At 29.5% G+C, this 18,256-nt stretch overlaps 1 pseudogene; it reads left to right on the top strand.

Moving 5' to 3' along the window:
- Nucleotides 1-385: 385 nt before the first annotated feature.
- Nucleotides 386-925, top strand: LOC121132104 (programmed cell death protein 10-like; annotated as a pseudogene).
- The last annotated feature ends 17,331 nt before the right edge of the window (nucleotides 926-18,256 follow it).

The raw sequence follows: 18,256 nt of genomic DNA, 5'->3' as shown, positions 1-18,256 counted from the left end.
CGCATAATCACTCCAGATAACACCAAGTACTAACGCCAGTTATTTATTACAAAAAAAAATACCATTAATTTTGCTGCCCAGTTTGAGTCATTTTGATTACTTATAAATCATTATCAACTATTGATCTACTTTGTCAAGATGTTTCAAAATATCCAAATTTCGAATAAATTTATTTATTGTAAATAGCAAGATGCCTACTAATATATTTGTGTATTTTTGACTTTCCATCCCTTATTATTGTATCCCATGAACACATATCAATCTTCATTACAAAAAAGAGAAAGAAAAAGAGTCCCTTAATACATTTTTCACCTTGTAAAAACAATTAATCACAATATATTTCATGAGAACTTTCGTCACATTTCGAAAATGAGTTGAATAATAGATGTATAGTGGAAAACCTTTCATCAAAGCGGCTCAAACCGTAGGTGCTGCTTTATAAAAAATGGAGGCCTCATATTCCGGTGTTATCCTTTTACCTTGTCTCACGACTTTTCCTCTGTTGTGAACATGAATGAAAGTATTTAACATTTTCAAGGTAGCAATTCCAATTCTGAATGTATCGAGTATAGAATCTCAAGGAGAGAAGAACCCTTTTAAGAATTTAATAAGAATCTGCATCCCTAAAAAGAATTCTTTATCGAATACCTACTTAAATAACGGATCGGAAAACCTTTTTGGAGGCATCAAAGAAATAGTAAGTGGAGCTACTGGATGCTGTCAATCATGGGATATTCCGGGATATCAAGGGAAACAAGCACTGAATCAAATGAAAAGGGAGTTTCTTAAGTATTCAAAACGATTTTCTCTTACTCTCAAGGAGTATTTTAAGGAGGGAAACCCCAATTCTGTCTTTACATCCACTACCTATTTGATATTTTAAACCAATCAACTCAAGCTCACTGTTAAAAATAGATGTGAATAAATTCAATTTCGTTTTCATAACTTATTTTTTTGTCATTTTTATTCAAAAAGGTGATGATGACATATAATTAGGTCCCCAATCCGTACTCTGATATATTGTCATAGGGGATTTTGTTCTACAATATAACGAGTGGTAACATTTTGTACAAACCAAAAGGATAACTATTTATATTAAGAAGGCCTCATTAAAGAACTTTTATAAAATGTACGTTATATAAAAGCATTGTAATCTCGGTACATATTTCATAATAGATATGAAAATTTAAACAAGTTCAATTATTTAAATATAATTACGTATTTATATAAATATCACACACAAAAAAAAAAAAAAAAAAAACTGTATACAAATGTTAAAAATTTCAAAATCCAAAGTTATTTAAAAATAATAGAATTTTTTTTGGAAAGAAAAGGCACATACTAAATATTCCTGGATTTTTTAAAAATACATAGATATATTAGAAAATGCAACTTTTTTGGGAAAAAATTATATCTACAAATACTTTTAATTATATTTTTTTTTTTTTTTTTTTTTTTACAAAATCCACAGTTTTTCATAAAAAGTTTAATTTGTTTCAAAAAAAATTCAAAAATCTAATGCTATTTACAAAAAATTTCAAATCTTAAATTTAAAAAAAAAAAAAAAATGAAGAATCCTTAAAGTTAAATTTTTTGGTCAAAAATTTCAAAATCCATAAACACACACAGAAAATTACATTTCGTGGAAAAAAATTTCAAAAATCAACTTTCAAATATCAATTAAAAAAAAAAAATACAAATTGACAGTTGTTAACGTAATAAATTTTTTTTTTTTTTTAAATTTCAGATATTATTATTTTTTTTTCAATTGTAAATCTATAGTTATTCATAATTTTTTTTTTCAAAAATCCATAGCTTTTCACAAAAAATTAAATTTATTCAAAAAAGAAGAATCAAATATTAAACCTATGGACGCCCCTGATGATAGACAGGGAAGGGGTATAATAATTTTTGCTTCTTTAAGTGCAAATCGTGGTACATCCAAAGAAGGAATCAGGCTAATTTGTTGAAAGGAATGGACGATAATTAATTATTAATGAAAGAATACAACTTCAATGTCGACTCCACTTTGAGAAAAACAGTTTAGATTGTTTTGTGTTGAATAGCATATGAAATTATTTTTCAATTATTTATAGAGAATGGTACACAATAGCTTAACAAAAACTAATGTGTGCTTAGCCAATCAACGTTCAGAAAAATAGTAATGGGTAAGTCTAGTAAAAATATTGACAAATGACCAAAAAAAAAAAAGAAGTTAAATCTGTGTTACAAAATGGGGTATCCGGTAGGTATTACTATTTTTTACTTTAGAAAGAAGGATCTACTGATGAAAAACCACTGAATAAATATAATGACGCATAATAGATGTCTTAGACATCCAACAATACATTGTAATGAATCAAAGAATTTAAGTAATAATATATAATGTATTTATCATTTCTCTTAATCAACAGCTATTCACTCTTGAAACTAACTTTTATTTAAGACCAATGAGAAATAAAAATTACCACTTAAAAAAGGAGTTATCAAACAAAAAAAAAACACCAAAAAAACTGACCTATCTACTTTTGACTAAAATTGACTTCTGTAATCATAATTTACACTGATGAGTAGTTCAAAAAGAGCTCAATGGCTATGATATTGAGTATTAAGTCTTTATTCACAAGTCTGAGTCCTTGAATAGTTTTAATAGAGTCCTTCATATTTTTTACGAGCTCATTTCAAGTCCATAATTACTAATTTGTTGATTTGCGTCCTAAAGCTTTTCTTGAGTCGATTATATGTAAACTAGTTATAATAAATCAAAAGTAATGGTCACGGACAAATCTCAATTATAAAGTAGCATATCATTTATGTTTCCTTAATAATTTGCTACTTATTCTAACTCGAACTGAGTTATTTTTTCCCCCAATAAAAGGTAGATACTTCGAATACTCAAAGAGAATCAAAGGAAAGGAAGAGAAGAATGCAATCTTAAATTCTTCTCGTGTTTTCATCTCGTAAACCAGTAGCCATTCTCGAGAGTAGTCTATCATTGACTTTTGCAAAGATCCAATCACTCTGACAATTCCTTCAGCGATGCGAGAAAGTCGTCAAATGACTCATTCTCATGTTGATCTCTATTTTCAAATTGAACCCTATCAAAAATGATAGAAAGTTTGTCTCTGAGCTTTTTTCTAATAGCATCGGGAATATTTTGCACAGATTTGTTTCCGTCTTTTGGCATTTGTAAATTATATCGAAAGTCTCGAAGCCATACTGATCGATAATAAGCTCTACAGAACTGTAACCTGCTTCATAGGTTGAAGACTCGCTTTCATTGATACCATGTCAATGAACTGAATCTCCAGCGCCACTCCTCAAAGTCCTTCAACTCGATGTCCAGGTTCAGCTCAATTGGTCATGGAAGCTTAATGAGATTTTTTTCTGTTCCATTCATCTGAGCACATTCTATGTGTCATATATATTCAAACCCTAATGCACTTTTAAAAATGTTCTTTATTTATGTGCTATAATATTATGAACTTGTAGCCCGTCAATACAAAAACAAGATAAAATGATATTTCTCAAAATTAAGTTTTATAATTTTTGTATTCTTTGACTAATTATCGTCTATTTCTATCAACAAATTATTCTCAATAACCCTTTGGAGACATTGTAAATTACATTTCAAGTAACCAAGGTTGATTGTTACAATAAGATTATGACAAATTGATATATTTTATTTTAGAGACTATAGTGGGGACAATATAAGTTTCTCAAATCAAATAAAGGCTATAAATTATATGTATAATTAACTAAGCGTATAATTGACTCAAATATGTTTAAGAAATATTAGGCTGTATTTACAAATGAAGTAAAAAAATTAATTGGGATTCTTTCCTTTTATTAATTTTTTTTCAAAGTTGTTCTTATGTTGACACACCAAATATATCTATACAATACATTAACAAATAATCGCTTAAAATATCTCAAAAACATTTCCATTGCATATAAAGATTTATTTCTGTTAATTCATAAGATAAAGCAATTCATACGTCTTTCATAACAATCCCCTCCAAAAAAAACCTATTCAAGCAGATTGTCACGATATTCCAATGATAATAAATCCATGTACTTATATTATTCATTATCTTTCAACGTTATAAAAAGGTCCTATTAACTATTTTCATAATAATCCCTAAAGATAATTAAAATATCTTTTTTTTTAAAGATATAAGTTGACAACAATTATACGAATCCTCTTTTGAGCCAATTACAAAAATATTTGTAAATCTTTCTCAAAATAATAACCAAACAATCAATACGCTCGTTCCACAAACGAGCAAATAACAAATTAAAAAGATTGACACAAGGCATAATTGAATTAGGTTAAAATATCTTCTGTCAAACATTCATATGTGCGTACAGTTTTCTGCAATGGGCAAATATCTAAGGGATTTTTAGAGAGACTTGTGTAGAATGGATGTATTGGAAAATTGGTTGGGTATTTGTCAATACATCCCAGCATTCGCCGAACACGACGAGAAAACGAAAAGAAGGCTTATGGCACAACTGAGTTAAGAACCTTGTTAAAATCAGCTATCCGTTACATGATTTTGGTGAAGAATTGTATATATTACTGATATGGAGAGGATAACCTGTAATATTGGAAACTTTTTGTTTAACTAAAAATATCTTGTTCATTCTTGGTCAAATTGGAATATACAATATGCTGTTGTAAAGATGTGAGTGTATACTACAACACCTTGTTTGACAGTATTGCACTTGGCCGGTTCAGTCATGAATTATCTTCCGTTGAGTATGGAGGTCTCAAAGAAAGAAATTCGCCATACTATACATTTTTACTATCTGAAAGGGAAAAACGCGTCATTTCTCAAGCAGATTGTAACTAGTGATAAAAATGGATTACTTACGTTAATGTCAAGAAACAGAGATCGAGGTCGAAACCTAATAAAGCGGTACAGACTGTGGGCAAGCCAGAATTGACTGCCAGGAATGTATTGCTGTGTGTTTGCTGGGAATTATATACTATGAGTTGTTCACATATGGCCAAGCACTCAATTCTACCTAAAATGTAAACAACTCCACCGTTTGAAGGTGTCAATCGAACAGAAGCGGCCAAACATGGTGAATAGAAAAAAAGTCGTGTTTCATCAATACAACACCAGGTTGCACACATCTTTGATGATGCACCAGAAGCTACGGGAGCTCGGTTGGGATGTTCATATACATCCACCCTAAAATCTGGATTTGGCATCAAGAGCCAATGCATGTTCCTTGTGATGACCAGCTTAAATAGGACGATTTTAACACTTTTTAATAAAGCATTGAATACGAAATTATTTTTCCCCCAACCTATTATTATAAAATTATATTTAAATATATAAATTATTATCTTAACCTACACTATATAAAAATTACACCAAAAGTGATTTGGAATTCATCATTCAGAGAGAAATTTAATAAAGAAAAAAAAAAACACAATAACACTAGCCGTTTTTCCTTTTCTAATAACAAAACGGCTATTTTTCTATGGATTGGTATACATACATACCTTTATCCCAGGAGAAGCATTCCAAATTCTAAGTGAGACCAGGGACGTGTCTAGGAAATTTTTGGGCTTGACATTTATTTTATTTATATTTTTTAATGAACTTTTGTTTACATCTCAAATTTTTTTTACAAAGGAAAATATATATATATTAATATGTCCCTCAGTAGTTACAGGACTTTAGTACATTTAAAAATAAATGCAATTATCATAGATCTAGAAAAAAAATTATGTTTCTATAATTTTTTTTTTTTTTTACATATGGCCACCGGAAATGATATACATCTATTTTTTAATAACCTAAGCTGATAGACTTAAAATTACATTAGTAATGTAAAAAGTCTAGAAATTGACTACATTAAGTTGGTCATAGGAATATGTTATGTTCAGAACAAACTTCTTTAAAAGGACCAAATTATTTAGGTCTACTAAAAAAATATAAGGGTTTTAGAGACCAAAATCCAATACTAACACTTATATACTACAAATTTATCGAAGATTTCAAAATGATAAAATTTTGTACGCGGTCTGAGTTTTAAGTCTTGACCAAAATATAGGGCCAAGTTGAATGAGAAAAAATCAATAAAGACTGAACCATAAAAAAAATCGGAACTAGACTAAGGCTCAACAATGACAGATACATATACACTTAAATGTGTAAGTTCTACTAGACAGGTGTACCTACATCAAATATATATTTATATATTATATAGATAGGGAGTTATTTTCTTTCTATGGAATATTTAATATATTATATGTATAGGTAGATACCTATATTTTATGTATATAAATCATTGATTTTTTTAATGATGCTATTGAAATGAGAACCGTTACTTTTGAAGGGGGCGATCATTGGATCTAAAATTATATAAAAGTAACTATATATAGTGAATTGACAAAAATAATAAAAATATTTGCTATATGGTAATGTTTTTTTTGTTTTTTTTTCGCAAATACATAAGTAAATAGCTGCAAATTCTAAAAGAAACAACTGTATTTGATAAAATTCCTATACCTATATTTATATTCACATATAGATGTGTATAAAATATGAATTTCTGCTATGTAAAAAAAAAAATATATATATATATAAAATTAACATAACAACCCTGACATTTTGAAAAACTATTTTGGAGAAGAGAAACTTTAATTCCATGACGTTTTATTGAATAAGCTCCAAGCAGACGTGAGAGAAAGGAAAAAAACACAAATCTTACTCCACTGCCGATCCTCAATGGTCAGAATCCGACAAAGACTTACATGTCTAATTTTCTGTGCAAGCACTCATTGTTACTCTCATGAACACTTGTACTAGTGCTTACTTTGTACTTAGATGATACTTCCTCAAGAGTGAAATAATTAGAATAATAGCTTTGGAAAATAAAATATCAATTTGCAACTACAAGAAAATCTTTCAGGCGTTTTAGGTTATATTTTATACAGCTCTATTGATTTATTTACTAAAAAGTACGTCCTTAACTTTGTTGTATCTCACAGCCTTCCCTCCTCTAAAAATAAACAGGGGAAAAGGTCCAAAATTAATTGGTGGTAGTATTATCACGATACAAATATTATCGTACAGATTCTGGAACCAAAATTATTTCGATACTTTTAGACAAAAGACAAAAGAGGGTATTTAGCATTCACTTAGATAGGTATCAGCAAGATTTTTGCCTTAGGTAGGGATGAGGGGTATTCTAGCTATAAATTTAAAGACTTTTTCATAATAAAAATAAAAAATATTTTTTTTAAGGATACTTTTTTAGGGGGAAGGATCTGGCTCAGAAATATAGGGATTATGTTGTAACTCTTAATACTTTAAGACGTAATGACGCTGCAAGTAATGTTTTCTAGGTCAATTGACTAAATTACCATTTTAAATTCATCAGTATCCCGTTATCATTAGAGAATCAGTATACCGAACAACACTAATTTGTAGTTAGCCACTTATTCCAAACTATGGGTCTATTATTCCATAATTACTGTTGGGATTTGTTCACAGCTTGAAATAACTAATTTCAATTCAACCATTCAACATTATTAAAAGAAAAGAAAAAAAAACAAGAATATGGAGAGATGGTTACAAAATCAAGTGTAAATTTGTATGTCCTACATACATTATACAGTCATAATAATAGCTGATCGAATTATTTGAACGTTGTATTACAAATTAGTACATATACTTTAAATGCTCCTGTCAAGACCTTATATTAAATCTATTGAAGTAACAAATACATAAATTAAATAGATATATATATTACTTTTCATTAGAGTCGTTTAAAAGCCTAGACACAGTTATGAAGGTTCAGTGGATTTTGATCAAGTTCAAGACCGACCTAAACCTCGACTTTTTTTGTACTTTAAATTTTCTCCAAATAGCTCAGCTGTTTCCAAATCTTTAACTGAACCAACTGAAAATGAACAGAATATTTTCCCCCATCCTTTTGTTTTGTATAAGGAAAGGTTGGTATACATAAGTATGGTAAATACGTGATATAGATATTAAATATGCTAATGACATTACACTAGGATAATGAAAGAGATTCAAAAAGTCCTTCTTCCTTCTTTTCTGTATAAAAACTTACAGCCAACCCTTCATGTTTATATTCCTTACTTAGACTACAGCCAAGCCCACATATGTACTGGTCTACTACCTGCATAGTCAACACATGCCTGTGTAAAGAGGCCTTTTACCCTCATGAAAGAATCCTTTTCATGTATACAATGTATATGGGTATGTACTTCTTCTTCTCTTAGACCCTTCATTACAGTTAATCAAATAATATGTACGGCCATCTTTTCAACAACAACGCCTTGAATAGCCGTTGTTATCTGACGTCAGCATTATTGATGAGCTTAAACAACAAATTTTTATCATAATAAAATCATTTATTTCTATAATACTAAAGGAAATGGGGAACTATTGGAACTAACAAATAAAAAGAACATAAACCTGACTGTCTATCAAGAATATATATCTCTCTAATTCCTAGATTTATTATTTATCTGACCCGAAAATGTATTACAAATTTTTTTTTACATCGTTGAACAATCGTATTTTTATATCGTAGATAAAAATGTGCCATTTACAATGGAAAGTGTAAGATATTTTTCTCAAATTATCCAACTTTATTCGTTCCTCATCAATCAAAAAAATAATACTAATTGTACAAATCTAGCCATTTTAGGGATTTTCAGTCCAAAATACTTTAATTTCATTCAAATATATCAGTGTTTATCATTCGTATCAAGTAGTATTCAATCCAGGTGTTAAGTGTTTTTTTTATTCATAAAGCCATTTGATGGAGTTAAAGCAAGATTCCATTGAAATGTGTCCATTTTATGTGGTAAAATATCAATTATGAACCCCAGATGTAGCGTCGTTGCCTTCAATTATGATGCAATTTATGACATATCAGTTAACCTTCTATAGAGTAAATGTTTAACTTAAATAATAATATATTATATTATGCTCATATCTTCATCAACTTAAATAATGACTAATGTGCTTGAATCTCACCAAAAAAAAAAAAGAATGTTGTCAATCTCAGTTGTTGTTCTACTCTCTTGAGTAATAGAGCTTGTGGGCGTATACAGCAATTTTATATTATATGTATATGTTCTAGACACAACTGTATTTTTTTTAATATCAGTTATATTTGTACCTATAAATATATACCTAATATTCTTCTATTATTGGGTTTTCCGAACTCTAGCAGCGAAGAAAGAAACAAAAACAAAAAATCCTTAAAATGGAGTGCCCTACGTATTATTATTCTTCTTCACTTGGGTGATTGGTGATTACCACCTATCCTGACTTTGGTGTTTTTATCCCGTTATTTTCCTCTGTTTTCTTTCTGATGTCCCACATATTATTACTGTCGAGAAAATAATATTTGATACCTTGGTGATTTTGTATTTTTGACCAATGATAAAGAAAAGAACAGTCTATAATTTTAGTGGTAGGTTTATTTTAACAGTGAGAAACATTATGAGAACAAAAAAAAGTATTTGGAGGGGGAAAAAAGTGTTAGTGTAACCCCAAGAACACAATTCCCACCGTCCAGAATGTCGTAGGAAACATTATGGGGTTGTTTCTCTGCTAGAGGGAAATAATCGAAGGGAGGAACGACGAGTCGATAACCTCCTTTCCTCGGGGCTGGGCACAGAAAATGGGTCGGGTATTGTGTCTTCCAGCACGACAATGACTCAATTGATACAGCCATGCTAACAAAGGAGTGGCTGAAGAAGAATCATAGTAAGGTCATGGAGTGGCTTAGCCAGTCTCCAGATCTTAAGAAAATAGAAAATCTTTATCCTTCGGCAAACTTATAAAATCAGCATAGGTGTTACCTCCCACTATATGTCAATGTTCCTTATTGACAAACCATGTGCCCCATAGTGGGAGGTAACACCTAAAACCGCGCCTATACCTTTTTGCTACATTACTCAAAAGATGAATATTTTTATTAAAAAATGTACATAATACATACTATGTAATTGCGCAAAAACGTGATTTGATAGAGAAAAATATAAGATCAGATTGGAATGTATTATCCTTAAAATAGTTTAAAATTCTTTTAAAATTCCATACCATTGAATTATTTTTGAAACAAATTGAAATACATAACTCAAATTTGTGTGATTTTGTAAGTATATTAAAGGCACTAATTTTATATTCTAATAAAAACAATGTCAAAATCAAAGTTTACAAACAAGGTAAAAAAATCTTCAACTTTGCAAAATTTTGACCTATAACATACAACAGAGAATATTTTTTAGGGGAAATGATTAAAGGCAGTGCTTATTTTATTTTAAAATTCAAAATTAATCCATAAAAACGTGAGAAATGAAGTTATTTTTATCTGATAAAATAAAATAAAATGTATTCAACAAAAATAATGTCCTCCAAAAAAAATTATCAAATTAGAAATATCATCTATAAAAAAAAAGAAATCTAAACCAACATATCTCTGTCCCCCTTTCTGTCTCTCGTAGAAAAAATCCTATTTTAGATTTGTGTTCCATTAATTGTAATATGAATGGACAAAATGTAGAGAAAAGGAACATGTCAAAACAGTTAAAAATTTCCTTTTTGTAACTGTTCTAGAAAGTCGTCATAGTGTTATTATTTCTTTCTGTAAGAAGAATTATCGCTTAGCTCTTTTGTATTTTAAGAAAATACATTATAAATAAAAGTATATATTTTTCAAAATCATTTTATAATATTTCTCCTGAACTAATGGTAATTTAAATGTGGAAGGTTCTATTCTAAATAGTAATAATTCATTTTCTTCCACCAAAATTATATAACAGGCAGCAGATATTTACAAGGGTCTTAATTGAGTCGTACCTTGTATATCACTCCTGCCTTTTTCTTGCGGCAACCGAAATACCCACCCCTAGCTATCAATATTTGTGCAAATTTAAATTGTTCTTCTAAAAATTATCATTTCCTGCGTTTATTTTAATACAATTTAATTTTTTGGTCTGAAAATATTTTTACAATAATATGTTTGTGGAGAACATGTGCTACTTATAGAAAATGTCCCACAAAAATATTCTTGGTAATCCCACTTTTTCTTATGTAAGAGGTTCACTTTACTCGTTGACCAGGGCTATTAAATTTTTAGACATTTTCAGATGATATATTCGAGGATCCAATATACGGGTTTTTGAAATTGATTCATCGTCACATTCAAAACTCAATTCTGCCTGAGAAGTTCCTTAACTTATTTTGTGGGGATCTATATATAAAATATAGATTCTTGTTGGTTATAATTCGACAATTATTTATAAAACTCGATCTATATAATAGAATATTGAAATTCTGTGTTTCAATATTCCCATTTTATAAAATAAAAGGAGACAGAAAATGTTTCATATAGATCCATTTTTCTCTTTTGTTTATCTTTGATAGTAAACGTATAGCGAATATTTACCAAAGATAAACGCGTTATTTTATATTTATCGATGACGTAAGTGTTATCTAATTATTCCCTTATCTGCTTCAAATGAGACCATTTTTTTATGTCAATTCGCCTAATAAGGATTTTATCAAATTTTTCATTTCTCTATCAGAGCTCAAATTATTAATAATATAATTATATGAAGTTATTTGAAATTTTTGAACCAATTTCATGTCGTTACATTTATTTACTTTGCAACTTTTCCTATCGAAAGAATTACGGTAAAAATTGCCCAAAATCTGTTGTTACTAAGCCAATTCTTCCCAAATATGGAACCAATAGTTTTTGGAAATTCTCACAACTAGAGCACAACTAATTTTTATTTCTACTAATTCAATTCAGCATATTAACAACTAGAAAACTTATGAGAGAAAAAAAGAAACAAATAATAGACCACGGATTAAAAAAATTCAGTGTAAATTGTTATACCTCTGAAGTTTCTTCGGGAAATATATACTAGGGTGCATCATACCCCACCCCCCTCCCCCAAGTAAAAAAATATTATATTGGGACTATGATAAAAATGTTATACCTATAATAAAAGCGCACGGTATGAAATATTTTTAGATTAAAATAAATTCTACCAGGGCATCATTAAGCATTTTGAAATGAGAATATTATAGTATATGATTATATTACTATGGCAAGCAACGCCAAACATTTATTTTTGTTTTCTTCAAGAATTATGTGTTTAATATTAGTATTGTTAACATGCATTTCCCCGAAAATAATGTTATTTAGTAAGAAATTCATGTTTACTAATCCAGAAATATTGCTATAATGGCTTAAGAGAGCCAAGTGAAAGAAATTTTATCACTTCATTGGGAACCAAATCTTATGTGTAGTATATAACCATGTTCGAAGGGCCGTTTTTAGATAAATGTGAGGGGGGAAATATTGTGCTCCAAATATATATATTTAAGAATAAAATAATAGCAAATTTTGATTCCTGTTTTTTTTTTAGATAAATATTATTTTTTTTTATGTTAAAAGAGGATATCACTGGGGTATGATGAAGAGGACAGTTGGTTACTCTAACATATATGTAAGACATTGCATGATTGGTCATAAAGTTATAAATTATACATATAATTCACTTATGACGTAAATTAGAACATGCAGTTGATTAAGCAACATTGAGAGGAGATTGGTTACATTACTGTTTAGTAAGCTAAAATATTACAGCCACCTAAGCCTTATAGTGGGTTTCCAGATCTACCATGCGTGTACATATATATGGTGTCTGGTAAAATGGACAATTCGTGAAGTGCGAGGAGAAAGGGGATACAGCGTTATGGTACGTCTGAATTAAGAATTATTATTCTCTGTTATATGATTTTGGAGGTAGTAAATTTACTATGTACTATTGGTAGTTATTATTATGCTATTTTCTATCTGTCTCCGTTTTTGAAATAAATATCCACTGTGTTTTTATTAGGGAGGGGGGGCATACACTGGCAAGAAAAAGTTCTGGAAAAATGGAATTTTGTTAATTTTTTTAACTAAATTTAACTTTATCATCAGCAAACATAGTAATTAGGCTATTAAAATTAAGAAAAATTGAAGTTCAATATGGGTATAAACATTTATTTGCCAAAAAAAAAAAATATTTCACAACTCATTCTTACTTGTGGGATACTTACCCTGAACTTTGCTAATTAATCCCACAATATCTTTATTGTGCTCAAATCAGAGATTAAGTTTGTCCATTGCATAATAAATAAGATATGAGAGGATGCTTTCTTCTCCAAGAAGTTATTGCAGAGCTTAGATGTACGTTTTGGGCCATTGTCTTGTTGAAAAACTAGCTATGGAACATTATGAAGAATGCTTGGAATGATATCACACTTGCCTATCTTGAAAAACTAACAACAAGAACGCCAAAAGTCTGAAGGGGAGTTATAACTGCAATTGGAGGATTTTTTGAGGAAGTTAAAATTTAAATGAATTTACTTTGATTTTACGTTAGTTTATTTAAAATTACAGTAATTTTAACATGCATCATTTAATATGAATTTAAGTGAATAAACTATGTTTTAAAAAAAAAAATACCAAACACATACATTCATTTTTAAGAAATTCAAAAAGTAATTAAAGTCCTTTATTTTTTTTATGAAGTCCTTAAATGTATTTTGAGCTAATTTTAGTCATTACATATTATTTCCTCTCAAAATGTCGACACTTATTAAGCTAAAGAAGAACATTGCATAAATCTTGACAAACTATTCCTGTTTTCATTATAATAAGAACACATTATTACTTAATTATATTATTCATTCTATTGAATATAACTTAATAATTAAAAAGAAAAAAAAACTATCACTGCAGTAACGTTTTCATTTTTTATGGACAGACTAGATATGATTGAACTGGACCGTTATCCTAGGTCCTAAATAATATCCGCCACAAAACTAAATATCAGTTTCCCAGTATAACCCATTAATGGCTATTTTTTTCATAATATGAGGAAAAAAATCTATTATATCTCGAATATTTTGATCAAAAAATATACTTATGAAACTGCTATCTACAAGTTCTTATACAGAAAATAAAAATATTTTTTTAAATAAAATTAAATTAAAAAATAATCATATCTTCCCCAGCAACTATGCTTGCTTTCCGTCATGAATGGGCTATGGTGTTTTAGAAATATGATTTATGCAACTCATTAAACTTTATGTGACGGTATTGTACCAATTTTCACAATTTTGAAGAAGTCATCAATAATTTATCTACTGAGTACTTCTGAAGAGGGTCAAATAGAGACAGGCCAGAAGTCAGCCATATTGTTACTGCAAAAGTGTTGGTTCTTTTTGGCTGCATGGGGCTATAATGTACTTCTTGATGTTACAAGCAGTCCAGATAGAGATGTTAACGATATTTGCAGCCTATCCGTCATTAAGACCGGTGCGAAGGAAATCTCACACACGTTGCCTTTTTTATTGTTACTTCAACATTTTTACACTTAGAGACACAGATCAAAACATAAATTGTTTATTTTTGCGTCAGCGGTTGTTTGGTTGCACAATGAATCCTCGTTATAAAAAAAAAGTAATGGGAATACCCCCAATTTTAAATGAAATCGATATAGAGAGGGTTTTTTTAACTGGTCCAGACCGACCTTATTTTAATGAACGAATTAGTTCGGTCCAGTAAAAAGTATAACAACTTCAGTACCGCGTCCAAGATTTTCAGACCGAAACTCAACACTAGTGTCTATCTATTAATAACTCTACTCACAAGTAAATTGCACACACAAATAAATGCATATTTCAATGTATGCACCTATACATATATTATTTGAATAAATACAAAAATGACTAATATTGTCTCTTTATTAGTAGCAATTGTGAGCCATTCCGTTGTTCTCTAGTTGAGTAAATGTTGAAGGATAATGCATAGGACTTTGAAATGTTTGTTCAATATCTCATATGAAATAAAGTGGTGTGCACTGAGAAGACCTCTTATTGAGATTTTAAAAATATGCTTATTGACCCTCGCAGAAAATTTCGGATCTATTTATTCAGTAATAGACAAGTCGCTAAGAAACCTTGATACTCTAAACTTTCTTAAAACATCAAAAATAATACTAGTAAATTAAAGACCAAATTAGTCAAGCAAAAGCCTCCCCCAAAAAAAAAAATATATATATATATATATGAAACCTTAAAAACATTATATAAATGGGGAAAAACTATTAACCCAATTAAAACACAATCAGAAACCAAAAAACAATCCTATTAAAAAAGCTATGCTTGAGATGGTTTCTATTGGCAGGCACTAGTAACAGAGAATTTATATCTATTATTTATTGTATGAATATTACTTTAAACTTAACGTTTTTGTATACAGGGTTAAAAAAATCCCTACCAGGGCCCCATCAGGGGGTTGTTTATACCCACCACTTTTCAAACATTGAAATAATTTAAAAAAAGTTCCCATTTATAAAAAAAGGCACGGCCATTTTTTATAAAAAATAGTTTATCGGCCTTAAATATTTTCCAAAATATTATTTTTGATGATGTCGAAAGACACATTTGTGTATGATGTATTTACGCAGTTCCATGTACGTACAATAAAAAACAAGATCATATTCGCAGTGTCGTCCTGGCCATCGTACTGGAAGATGTCACGCAAACACTCGCTCAAGGACCATTTAGTAATTGATTATTTACAATTGATTTCACCGTTTGTTTCTGAAGACGAAGAATATTCAAGTAACTATGAAAGACCTCATTCCTCAGACCAATGACTCCTCATCGGACAGTGACGTGGAAATTTTACAAAATGAATCAACTGACGAAGTGAACGAATTAGAAACGTTACTGACAACAGGATCATTCCCGCCCAAATAACCAGCTATTGCTGGTACACGGTGTTCTCCTCTTGTTGAACCTTACACAGGGAAATGACAGAATGCAACGACTGACAATTTTTTCACGTCAGTGAAATTTGCCCATAAGCTAAAGGCCAAAATACAAGCCTTGTAGGCACCATTGATAGGATTCGTAGAGAAATACCACAATGTGTCAAACAATCCCGCGAAGATTGCTACACGACATGCATACTAAAAATCAATTAATTCACAGTCTATCAGTGCAAGCCCTCTAAAAACGTCCTGTTGTTGAGCACACTGCAGAGAAATGTGGCTATTGATAATGGCCCAAAGAGACTTCCTGAAACTGTACAGTATAATTCAACAAAGTAGGGGCCGATATCGTATACCAAATGGCTAGCTTATATTCTACAAAAGCTGGATCACGTCGATGGCCTATTCATGTTTTTTACAATGTGTTGGATCTAACTGGCATAAATACAACAAATTACACACCGTGATTTTCTTTTTCAATTAGCAAAGGAGCTTCAGCAGTTACATACATGTAAAACAAGAGATAGCTATGACCCTTCTAGAGATGATGATGAAGCTGAAACAAAATCAAGAAGGAGAAGGCAGTGCCAGATCGGGAAATGTAAAGGTAACGAAACTACAAAAGAATATTGCAAATACAAACTGGCTGTTTGTCGCAAATGCACTAGTAAAATAAATAAGAAAGTGTTATGCAGTAAATTTATGTAATTAATAAAAATGCACTATAACTGAAAATATTATGACTAAACTTTTTGTTAGAAAATTAATTTAACAATTTTTATGAGGAATAATATTCTGATTTTTTCTGATAATTTTATATATTAAACTAAATATATAACAATGGGAATAATCATTCAATAATAATAGTGTCAACTATAAAATATTTTGAAAGATTATCAATAGTTTGTATCAGAGGTCATTTTGACCGCTCGGTCTTTCTAGGAGGGTGGAAGACAGTGGTCGTTCTAGTGTTAAGTTAAAATATGATTATTTTTGGGAAACTACTTTTCTAAGATATACCATTTATATTATGTTATATATTATTCTTTACAACACTAGGGCAATTGTAAATCAACTGATGTTACAGCACTACTAGGTTGTAAATCCTAAGCATTTTTTAACCTGCCCGCTTTTGTTGTTGTTGGCAAACTGTACAGTGTTTATTTATTTTCTAAAGCTGTTATCATTATTATTTCATTCTTGAGGAGAGAATATCTGAGTATTAAAAATAGTTTGGCAAATTTTAGTAAGTTGTTGAACTCACGGTTGAGCTCAGATTCACCATGGCACTAATTCTTGTTTCCTTCCATGGGAAATACGTAATCGTATTTGTGTTTATTTTGTTTGCATCTAATCCAATGACAGCTAAACTGATCTCCTTCAAAAAATTATTTAAATGGTCAACATTACCAAATTGATTTTCAGTTGTTTTTTTACATACTGGAAGGTCATTTTATTTACAACTCTAAGTATATCCATTATACAATATGTATATTCACATACCTATTTTTAAGTATTATGTACATTGTAAATAATAGATGGAGCTCCTCGTATCATTTATTAATAGGACTGATAAATCAACGGAATTATATACATATTCATTTTTATGTTTCCATTTCAAAATGTGTAGAATAAAATTCTTGTCATTTCTAATACGTTAAAAACCATTCAATATGATATATATCATTTGCTTTGAAAGGTAGAAATGACAAATGAAGGAGATGCTTAAATAACTTTTTACAATAAAGGATTATAATATGGTCTCATCATTCTGGAAGTAGGCCATCTTAGGATTAATCATAATTTGTCAGCATAAACTGTGAAAGATGTAAAAATAAACCCCTCGCTCTTTCTTATAGATAAAAAAAATTAGTTTTATCCTTATGAAGCCATTAGTTAAACATTTTTACATATATTTTTAGAAATTTGTTCATTTGTTTTAATAATTACCAAAGATTGGGACTCAAATCACAGTAACTTTGATACGAGTCGCTGTTTATAATCTATAACTTGATTGGAGCTAAATTTGATTTTCTTCAGACTTAAATACTCCTATTTGTCATGAAACTAGAGATGATAATCAAACAAAAAACAATACCTTCTTCTAAAAATAATGAAAGGTCAATAAAATATTATGTTTCCTTAAAAATAATCTTGTAACTTGAAGGTTATAACTTGAGACTTACATATTTGTAAGATAATGGTTATTACTTGTGATTTCCAAGTAATCACTTAGTCTTATAATTAATAGTCATAATTGCACAAACCAACATTAAACAGGTATGTCTTTTTTTATTCTAGTACACTTTTCCTTAAAAGATAATAAATATATTGTATGATCAACCATGTTGCAATACTATTATTTAATTACGATTTCCATTCATATATTACTGTGACAAAAAA

Source organism: Lepeophtheirus salmonis, chromosome 1 (assembly GCF_016086655.4).
Source record: "Lepeophtheirus salmonis chromosome 1, UVic_Lsal_1.4, whole genome shotgun sequence".
Taxonomy (NCBI): domain Eukaryota; kingdom Metazoa; phylum Arthropoda; class Copepoda; order Siphonostomatoida; family Caligidae; genus Lepeophtheirus; species Lepeophtheirus salmonis.
The sequence above is the reverse complement of the archived record's forward strand: the minus strand, read 5'-3'. Positions and strand labels throughout refer to the sequence as shown.